This window comes from Plectrocnemia conspersa, unplaced genomic scaffold (assembly GCF_051122295.1).
Source record: "Plectrocnemia conspersa isolate PC_06_02 unplaced genomic scaffold, ASM5112229v1 ptg000003l, whole genome shotgun sequence".
Classification (NCBI taxonomy): domain Eukaryota; kingdom Metazoa; phylum Arthropoda; class Insecta; order Trichoptera; family Polycentropodidae; genus Plectrocnemia; species Plectrocnemia conspersa.
This window is the reverse complement of record NW_028277167.1, coordinates 27,406,488-27,416,113: the sequence shown is the minus strand read 5'-3', so window position 1 is coordinate 27,416,113 and position 9,626 is coordinate 27,406,488. Positions and strand designations below refer to the sequence as shown.

At 28.3% G+C, this 9,626-nt stretch overlaps 1 long non-coding RNA gene across 2 annotated transcripts; it reads right to left on the bottom strand.

The window, feature by feature from the left end:
* Positions 1–6,936: 6,936 nt before the first annotated feature.
* LOC148237159 (uncharacterized) lies at positions 6,937–8,323 on the bottom strand. Of its 2 annotated transcripts, none has more exons than XR_015809045.1 (3): positions 7,984–8,323; positions 7,785–7,908; positions 6,937–7,671 (listed from the first exon to the last, which is right to left on the bottom strand). It is a non-coding gene; the product is annotated as an uncharacterized LOC148237159 (long non-coding RNA). The 2 variants fall into 2 exon arrangements; XR_015809046.1 differs by having other exon boundaries at positions 6,937–7,908; positions 7,984–8,063; positions 8,130–8,323.
* Positions 8,324–9,626: the final 1,303 nt, after the last annotated feature.

Below are 9,626 nucleotides of genomic sequence, written 5' to 3'. Positions count from 1 at the left end.
AGCATATCATATCCCAACGCTCCTAAAAGAAAGGCGCTGGGATATAAGTACGGATAATAACCAAATGTCCTTTTGTAAAGGTATCTTAAATACCTTTTTTGAATTTTTTCCACTAAAAGGGAATATTTGGCTATTCAGGGATTCCAAATTATAGAACCATTTCAAGAATGCTACGAACTAAGGTGTCATAAAGGATGCGAATAACTGACGGATCGTCAAAGTGAAAGGCATTCCTCATAACAAAGCCGAGCATCTTGAAAGACTTATCACAGACGTCGTGTATGTTTAGAAAGAACCTACATTTGCTCTCGAAAATGATTCCAAGATCTTTAGTGGAAGTTTCTCTAGTCAAAATGTTACCACCGAGATGGTAGAAATAAGCTGATGGCGAACGGGATCGAGAAAATGACACAGTATGGCACTTTCCGACACTAAAGGGCAGATGGTTAATGAAAGCCCATCTCCACAGAGAGTCTAAATCGCTTTGTAGAGAGTAGGAGTCCACAACAGATCGAATGCATTTATATAATTTTAAATCATCTGCGTACAGAAGAAAACTTGAATTTTTAATTGCTGTATTTATGTCATTAATAAATAACACAAAAAGCAGAGGTCCCAGATTGGATCCTTGAGGAACCCCCGAAGGGGTAAAATATTCTTTTGACAATCGTCCACCATAGGCTACAAACTGCCTACGATTGCTTAAATAACTCGAGAATAACCGAGTTAAATTATCTGAGCAACCGAGGTTCGACAATTTTTTTAATAATAATCTATGACAAACTTTGTCAAAGGCTTTCTCAAAATCTGTTTACACGACGTCTACTTGAATTCTCACATCGAGAGAAGTTGTCACCGTTATGGTGAACGACAGAAGGTTAGTAACAGTGGAACGGGCAGGACGAAACCCGTGCTGTTGGTCTAACAAAACTTGCCGAAAGTGATTATAGAGATATTTATGAATTATTATTTTAAATAATTTAGCAGGAGCTGACAACACTGCGACTGATCTTTAATTCTTTATATATAATTTGTCACCCTTTTTATGAAAAGGGGTGACTTTTGTGCATTTCCATAGATCAGGAAATGATGATGTTTTGAGAATCAGATCATAAAAACATTTTAGAGGAGCAGCGAGACTGACTTCGCAACCCTTCAAAATAAATCGGGAACTAAATCAGGTCCAGAAGAACGCCTGTCTTTAATTTATTAAATCCGTATTTAAGATCTGAGTGCTTAGTTTCTTTGATGGTCAGTACTGAAGAATGAAATTTAATTTAGTAAATTCCTCAATCTAACAATCAGCAAAATCAATATAAGAACAGATATAAATAAAAAATATCAATGTTTCAAATCTAACGTTAAATATTATAAAATGTTTTTTTTCTATAAATATTTAGTCAAGTTGTAAACCTATTTTCAAATGAACTGAAAATGTTAAGTAGTTATTTTATAGATTGAACCATTTTACTATCATTGAAAATCCTAAATAATAATGTCTTATTTGAACCATTTATTTTTAAAACATATTTTTTAAAATCAGAACGAAGCAAAAATAATATTTAAAACCACAAAAGTTGAGGGTCCGGAATTCACACACTCGCTAGCTTCGGTACCTCACGATAGTGAGGCACCGAAGTTCTTATATAAATTTATATTTTTTTTAAATACAGAATAATTTTTTTATAAAAATATTCGTATTCATGTTATTATTTTCATGATGTTTCGCAAATAATAGATTTTGCATCATCATGTGATTTTTTTCGAAGAGTAGCACGTTTTATTTTGTTGTACAATATATATTCTCAAAACTATCAATATTTTAGCTCATTACTCAGTAATTATTTAACTGATCAATATACAAATTACAGTATGCATTAAACAAATATGGTGCGGCTAAATAAGTCATACAATTCTTGAAAAAAATCACTAAATGTGCAAAATCTGTTTTCTTCAAAACGTCATGAAAATGCTACTTAGAACAACACAGATAATCGGTAAATATACGTATATATATTTTCCATATTTAACAAATTTAAATATGTAGATATAAAAATAATTAACGAATAATATTTACGTTTACTGAAAGTACACAATTTTACAAATAATATATACATATATTATTTATAAAATTGTGTTCAAAGAAATCGAGCGAGTAGTTTTCTATTGATGATAAGTGAATAATCCACATCTTATTTAAACTTTTTGTGAAAATTACTTTAAGGTGACCGTACGATAATTACAATGTAGCAATAGTATTTTTTTCTATATGAAGAAAATATATTGAAGAGTTTTTAAGTTAATTGATGGGTTTAATATATACGTGACTATTGTGCAAATCTAGGTGCTATGCAAATTTATAACTTTGTGTTAGAGAAATCATAGTCATTTGCAAATTTCTATTTATTAAAGTTGCTGCCCCCATAATTCAAAGCATTTTCAATATTTTATATACCGTACTTAATTATGAAATTCTTTATATTCCACAGATAAAAAATAATTATATTTCATGGCACAATTCCCTCAGATACGAATCTATTTTTTCATCCAATCTTTGAATCACAACGCACAACATCAGATATGGGAAAATCATAAAATTCGTAACCGCCGATACAATTTTCACAGATGACACATAGACACTTGGCTTGCAATAAAATACTAAAGTTACAACTGCAAGCTAATAAGATCAGGAAGAGGGTCAGACCTGGAGAATCAGAGAGAGAGATCGGCAGGAAGATCAGCGGGGCATTATCGGTAACGTGACGTGTGGCCGTGAGTTCAGGGAGTCGCTCAGGAAACGTCCATCGTTTAATGTTATCCAGATGCTGGCCCAAGATTGGGGATGAAATGAATATAAATTGGTTACCGAATGCTCGGCCGCCATTGCCAAATCCCGCAGATTACCCGGACCGATATTGAGGGCATGTTTATGAGACGGCTTAAGCCGCCGGCCCTCGCCGGAGACACAAATAACGCAAAGGAGGAGACGCGCGGCTACGTCAGTGCTACGCCGTAGATGCTGCATGGGATCCGTCCCTTACTATGGCCTCTTCTTATTCCGACCCATCAGTTTTAACCCCCGATGGACGTATTTATGCGCGGTGTAGGGTGAAGCAACAATTTATACTAATTCGAGCGGGTTGGATATGTTTAGTACCGTATTCCTACATATCAATATTTCCCAAACTTTTTGCCACATGATCCACTATTTAGAACAAACGTTTTTTATCACCTGGTTTATTTTATTTTTATTTATAAATAGCTAGCATTTAATATAACCGTAATAAATACTTAATAACTTGACAAAACAATCAGTACAAAATACGATTGATTTATTTGATCTAAGGATATAATATTATATTTGCCTTCGTATTCCTAATTATTTTACATATTGTATATATTATATATTGCGCTATGACTCTTGAATATGATTTATTAAAGAAAAATGTTAAAGTTTTATGTACAAAATATTTAATAAAACTGCTCTATAATATTGTTGTATTTTATGAAAACACAGATATGTTTTACAATACGCTTAATTGATTTATAATATTTACACTGAACAATAATATGTTGGCACGCTTTTATCTCAAATTGTCGTTATTGTTTTTTTTTCATTCATTTGCAATTATTTATATTAAAAAAAATATTAATTTTTTTAGGGTTTTTTATTTAATCAAATACCCCAAATTTGTTGTAATATATTTGTTTGCATTTATTATTATGTTTTAAAATTCGAATATTACATAAGAATTGCTGTAAATATATTTATAAACTGCACAAAAATATTGTTGTGTTTTATGAAAAATAGTGTAGCGTTAAAAATACATAAAGCCAAATGATATTTGCACTGTAATTGGACCATAAGGAAAATACTTTAATGTAAAATTACGAGCTTATTTTACATTGTCATGTTTTTTCTGATAAACCTAATTTTGAATTTTCTGTTTTAAAAATCTCGCGAAATTCTGTCTTAGTCTAATATTTTAATTAATGATAAACAATAATATATAAAATCAAAATAGATTGTTTTTATAAATAATGTATTATTATCTAATTTTTACGATATTTTAATAACAATTATAAAATTGTGAAAAAAATATCTCTAAAGGTTTAAATTCATTTAAAAGAAACACAAACATACCAAATTGTTTTTTTCATAAAGGTTGTTTTTTTGGATGTATATAAAATTTGCTAATTTTACTTTTTTTAATATGCTACACAACAATGCATAGTATAAAATTATAGTAGGTGAAACTAATTTTAGTCTATAAATAAAAAAAAATACAAAAATTCAAATTTTAAAAATACTAATCATTTATTTATTTAGTTGTATAGCAAATTTAAAAAGTAATAATAATTTAATTTAATTTTTGCTTTTTTTTTGTCAAATTCAACAAAAATAAAATGACGCTTGAATTTGAATCTTTTGGTTTGTGTAGTTATTTTTGTTGTTAAGAACAATACTTACAGAAAAACCATGAAAGCATACAGAGTATTTTCTTTGGCACATTAACCACCATAAATAACAATAAAATATTTTTAAATCTACAAACAATATAGACTTAGCTTAGCTTAGCAAAATATTATTAAAAATAAAATTTAATATCACAATAGCCTAGCAAAATATGAACCAGTCTTGAAAAATTCTAATGCCCTCGCATCTCCTGCAAAGTTTTCTGAAAGCGATAGAGATGTTGCTAAACACTAGCGCGAGTGGTGATATATTATTCTTTGCTCTCATTTGTTCAGGCTTTATCAAAATATATAATACTCATATCACCAATTACTTAACTTAATTTTTATCTCACTCAACAAAGGCTCTTGTACAAAATGACAGATAAAAAAGCTAAAGAGCAGAGCTACTTGATTTTTACAAGTTTAAGTGAGTTTTAAATAATTTTATTACTCGAGTACTGACGATTAAGGATAGATACTGACGATAGAACTTAATATTCAATATTAAATAATGACGATATAAATTAAATAAGAAATAATAGAAATGCCAAGATACTAAAAGGTTTCTAAAATAAATTTATAATAATAACACAAAAATACTTTGTGAAAAAAAATTCTATATGTAATAAATAAATAATTTATGTTATTTAACTAAGTCAAATACCAAAGATAATTAACAAGTTTTAGAGACGCATACTTTAAAAATACGTACTAACAAAAATCTATATTAAGTAGAAATTTGCACAATAATAACATACAAATTTGTTTTAGCAAACGCTTTAGCATATTTAACAAAAAAATCCTGAAGCCTTATTATAATTTAATATAAACCTAAAAATTTGTCTGCAAAGTATAAATTTGCACAATAATAACACAAAAATGACTTTTACCAAAGATTTTTTTTCTGAAGCCGCGTAATTTTAAATATCTTATTTCCAAATATAAAAAAAACACTGTATATTTTTCATAAACGCCATATTAACCGTAATTGCCGCCTGAGATGATGAGAAAATATAATAGGCAGAATTTTGCTCTTTTTTTTATGAGAAATTCTATACAACTATGCAACATAACAGTAGTCAGTTAAGATTTGACTTGGGCCTACCACCAGTGAAGCTCGCCAAATCAATAGCACCAAGATTAGGACAGACACTTTCAGTGTTAAGACCAAGTGGTCTCTTAACTACAATCGCTTGATTTGGTTCGACCCAGTCGTCATCAAAAAGCAACCAAAGGCTAACTCTAAACGGCTATAATTAATCCTTTGAAGAGTATCGCCGTACATGTACGGTGGTCGATCATTCACTGTTTTGAGGTACCCCAGATAGCAATATATATTTACATTTACATTTGAATTAATGTGAGCAAATATATAAAAAATAATGCAGATAAATTAAAGAGTACGAAATAAATTAACATGACAAAAAATATTTTATATTAATTCTATAAAAAAAATATTGAAAGCCTCTGTATTTATTTTTAAAATATCCACAATAAAACCGAATAATTTATAATAAATAAGTAAAATTAATTACCGAAATTTAATAATAGAAAAGTGTTAAAATAAATTAATAAAAAATAGTAATACAAAAAAGTAGTAAAATAAGTCAAAGCAATAAATCCGCGTACCACTGTTTTTTATTTGTAAATTACTATAAATGCAATATAAAATAATAATGAATAAATAACCATAGAACTATTTATAGAAAATACTTAAAATTAACTCATTATCATCTGTATAAATCAAATTAACATATGTGTATAAATTAACTCACTACTCAAAGTGTTAATATGAACGATCCAAAATAAAAAATATTTCTTGCTCTAATTTCTAAAATATTAATCATTTAATATTTTTGTTATATTAAATTTTATTATTTTGTAAAATATAATAAAAATAATAAAGGTGGAATATTAAACTAATTTCATATATAATATGTCTGTCTATTATTTTGTTGTCTTATATATAATTGTTCTAAGCCGCTTCCGCTTCCGGACGCGCATAACTTTAAACGAAACATTCTCCGTTCAATTATCTACTCTGTAAATCGTATCGCTTTGTATTAACGGTGTGTAACAATACACGTAAACAAAGGAAATATATTTAATTATAATAATAAATAATATTAAAAATTAAAATTGAATTTGTTCCGATTGATTTTCGAGCCGCCGGTAATGCGTTCTGTTGTTTCGACCAATCAAAAATAAGCATTCAAATATTCAAATAGCTTCGACCAATGAAAAATAAGCATTCAAATTCAAATAGACAGTACCGTGACAACACTTTTAAATAATTATTATTTAATAATAAAATTTTGCTACGCGACAATAATTTTCATTAATTCATCATTTGACTGAATAAAAATGAAATATATACATAATGTGTTGAGGATTAGAAGAATACATTGATTAAACTAGATAAACAATCATAAAATAATCATCGTAATGAAATTTTCAAATTTTTAATTCCCGGCGACGGGCTCCGAGGCCTAAAAGTGAGTTTTTGCTTTTATAAATAATCGGATTGCAAATTAACTAGGTGTGTTATAACTATGAAAATTAAATATATACATAATGTGTTTAGGATAAGAAGAATACATCGATTAAATTAGATAAACAATCATAAAACAATCTTTGTAATGAAATTTTCAAATTTTGAAATCCCGTCGCCGGGCTCCGAGGCCCGAAAGTGAGTTTTTCTTTTATATTACATAAACATTATCATTGCTTTCCGATTTAATACACATATACGTTAGATTTTAAGAATTTTAAATTAACCAGTTATGTTTTAAACATGAACGTGTAATATATCCTTAGTATGTGAGGATTGAAAGTTAATGTCGATCAAATCGGCGCTGTCGGACAGCTTATAAATGTGTAGTTTCTTGGATGTTATCTAATAAACGACATTTTACAATGATTATAAATATGTGATTGCATACCTGGAATAATCGATAGCCAAAATATCTAAGAGTGGGTTATTTTTAATTCCGATGTGGCAAAATATGTACAATTTTTGTTCTGTGCCATCATTCCTCTTTCTGAATAGCCAAATTTAAGATATTCAGTTACATCAAACTTATGTAGTATGTTCTTTATGAAAAGATAATACTTGCTGACAGTGACTTCAACATGAGTAGATTAACTCTTTGTTTATATATACCAATTCTACGTTGTAGCCATTTAGGTCATCAAATTGTTCCATCATTGCTTCTGAAAAGTAATTAAAAAATTATAAGAGTAAACATTGAACACATTATTACTACTATTATAATCCATAAATTAAATTTGAACGACAAACGAAGAACAAAATTAACGGAAATTACTGTAGAGGATTAAACACGTAGATTGACATATCTTCATCTTCTTCAAAATAGTCGCAATATGTCATACATTAATTGTTTGCCATACGTAAATGTTATTAGATCTCTCATTGATTCTGAAAATTGACTGCAAACGATACTATATATTGGGTAAAAAGTAACTTTTTGTTTACACTAATATGAGATTTTTCATTATTACTACCATTGTAATATGTTTAATTAACTTTGGCATGTATATCTTCAATTGCCAAATCACTGCTGTTTGTCTTTTAATATTAGATCCTAGAAAGTCAATAGTAATTTTGTTAGAATAACCGTGATATAGTATTCATATAACCAAACACTTACTGGCACACTCATAATTGATAATTTCGATTATAAAGTCTATAATTCCAATGGTAAATCACTTTGAATCATCTACAATTGTAACTTTTTAAGAAAAATGCTGTGATTATAACATATTTCACTGTTTATTTAATCGCACTAAGCTGTATCCCGGCGCGCGCTTGACCGATGACAGAAGAACTGTCACATATAAGAAATTCCGGGGAATACCGCTTATGGTATTTCCCCGGTGCGCTTGAGAACGAACTACGAAATTGATTTTATCGATTTAAATTGTAAAACACTTATCAATATATGTATAAAAATCATCAAATTATAAAAAAAATATTTTTTTTAAATATGTTTAGTTTATACGGTATTTAAAATATAATATAAATAATGTAATTTTTTTATTAGCTTCTCTTAACAGAAAAAATGTGTACTTACATTTTGACGAACGTTGCCAATTTAAAGTAATAGTTTTTAGAGAATTTTTAAAATTTCCTTTGAAAAAATATTTTCAACAAAAAGGGGCAAAGTTTAAAAATAAGTACTATTCGATAACAACCAACTACTAAACACATAGTGTTGCAAAAATCCTTCTTACTGACACCTTTGAAAGTAAACTACACAAAATTGTATATCACTAATTTTAATATTTTTTAAATTATAAAGTTTCAGAATAAAATTTCAAGATTTATTCAAAATATTTTTTTCAACTTTAAAAATATTTTTTATTTTATTATGGATTTTAAATATTCTTTATTTATTATGGATTTTAAATATGTTTATTTTATTATTAATTTTAAATAATGTGAAAACTTTTTGCATTTATTAATTATTAAAATATATAATACTGCGCAGAAAAAACATTTACTTTAAAAAATATATCAATCAAAATAAGTCAAAGTATTTTTTATTAAAGATAGACAAAGGTCTCAAAATTATTAATATTTTTAAAACGCATTTTTGGTCTAAAGTAACATATTAGGTGCTTGATATTTTCAGTTTATTATATCTTTCTAATTGGCTTTTATATTTACACATAAAACATATAAACAACTTTTTTTAATTATAAAGTAACTTATGGTGTAACTAAAAAACGCTCTTATTACTAAAATTTTAATTTATGATAAAATTGTGTTATATGCATCGTTAAAACGGGCCGCGAATTCCCAAAACACTCGCGTTAGAACGCCATAGTGACGTCACGATGATGTTTTACGCCGGCGTCAAAATCAGTTCCACAAATACTCACAGGCGTCGCTTCATACGTCGCTGCGATCGCGGGATCGGTTAGTCATAGATTGGATGATTCTGGACAATTACAAAATATACCGAAATGAGAAGAAATCAATACAATATCATTAAAAAAAGGTTAGGTTGTTTGGTTCTATAGTGAAGGTCGGCGCGAGCGGTAGCGAGGCGAAATATTGAAATTCCAGTATAACGAATCTTTAATTTGTCCCCGAAAAACTTTCATGCAAAATGTTTTCATTGTAATGAAGACTAATCTCAGCA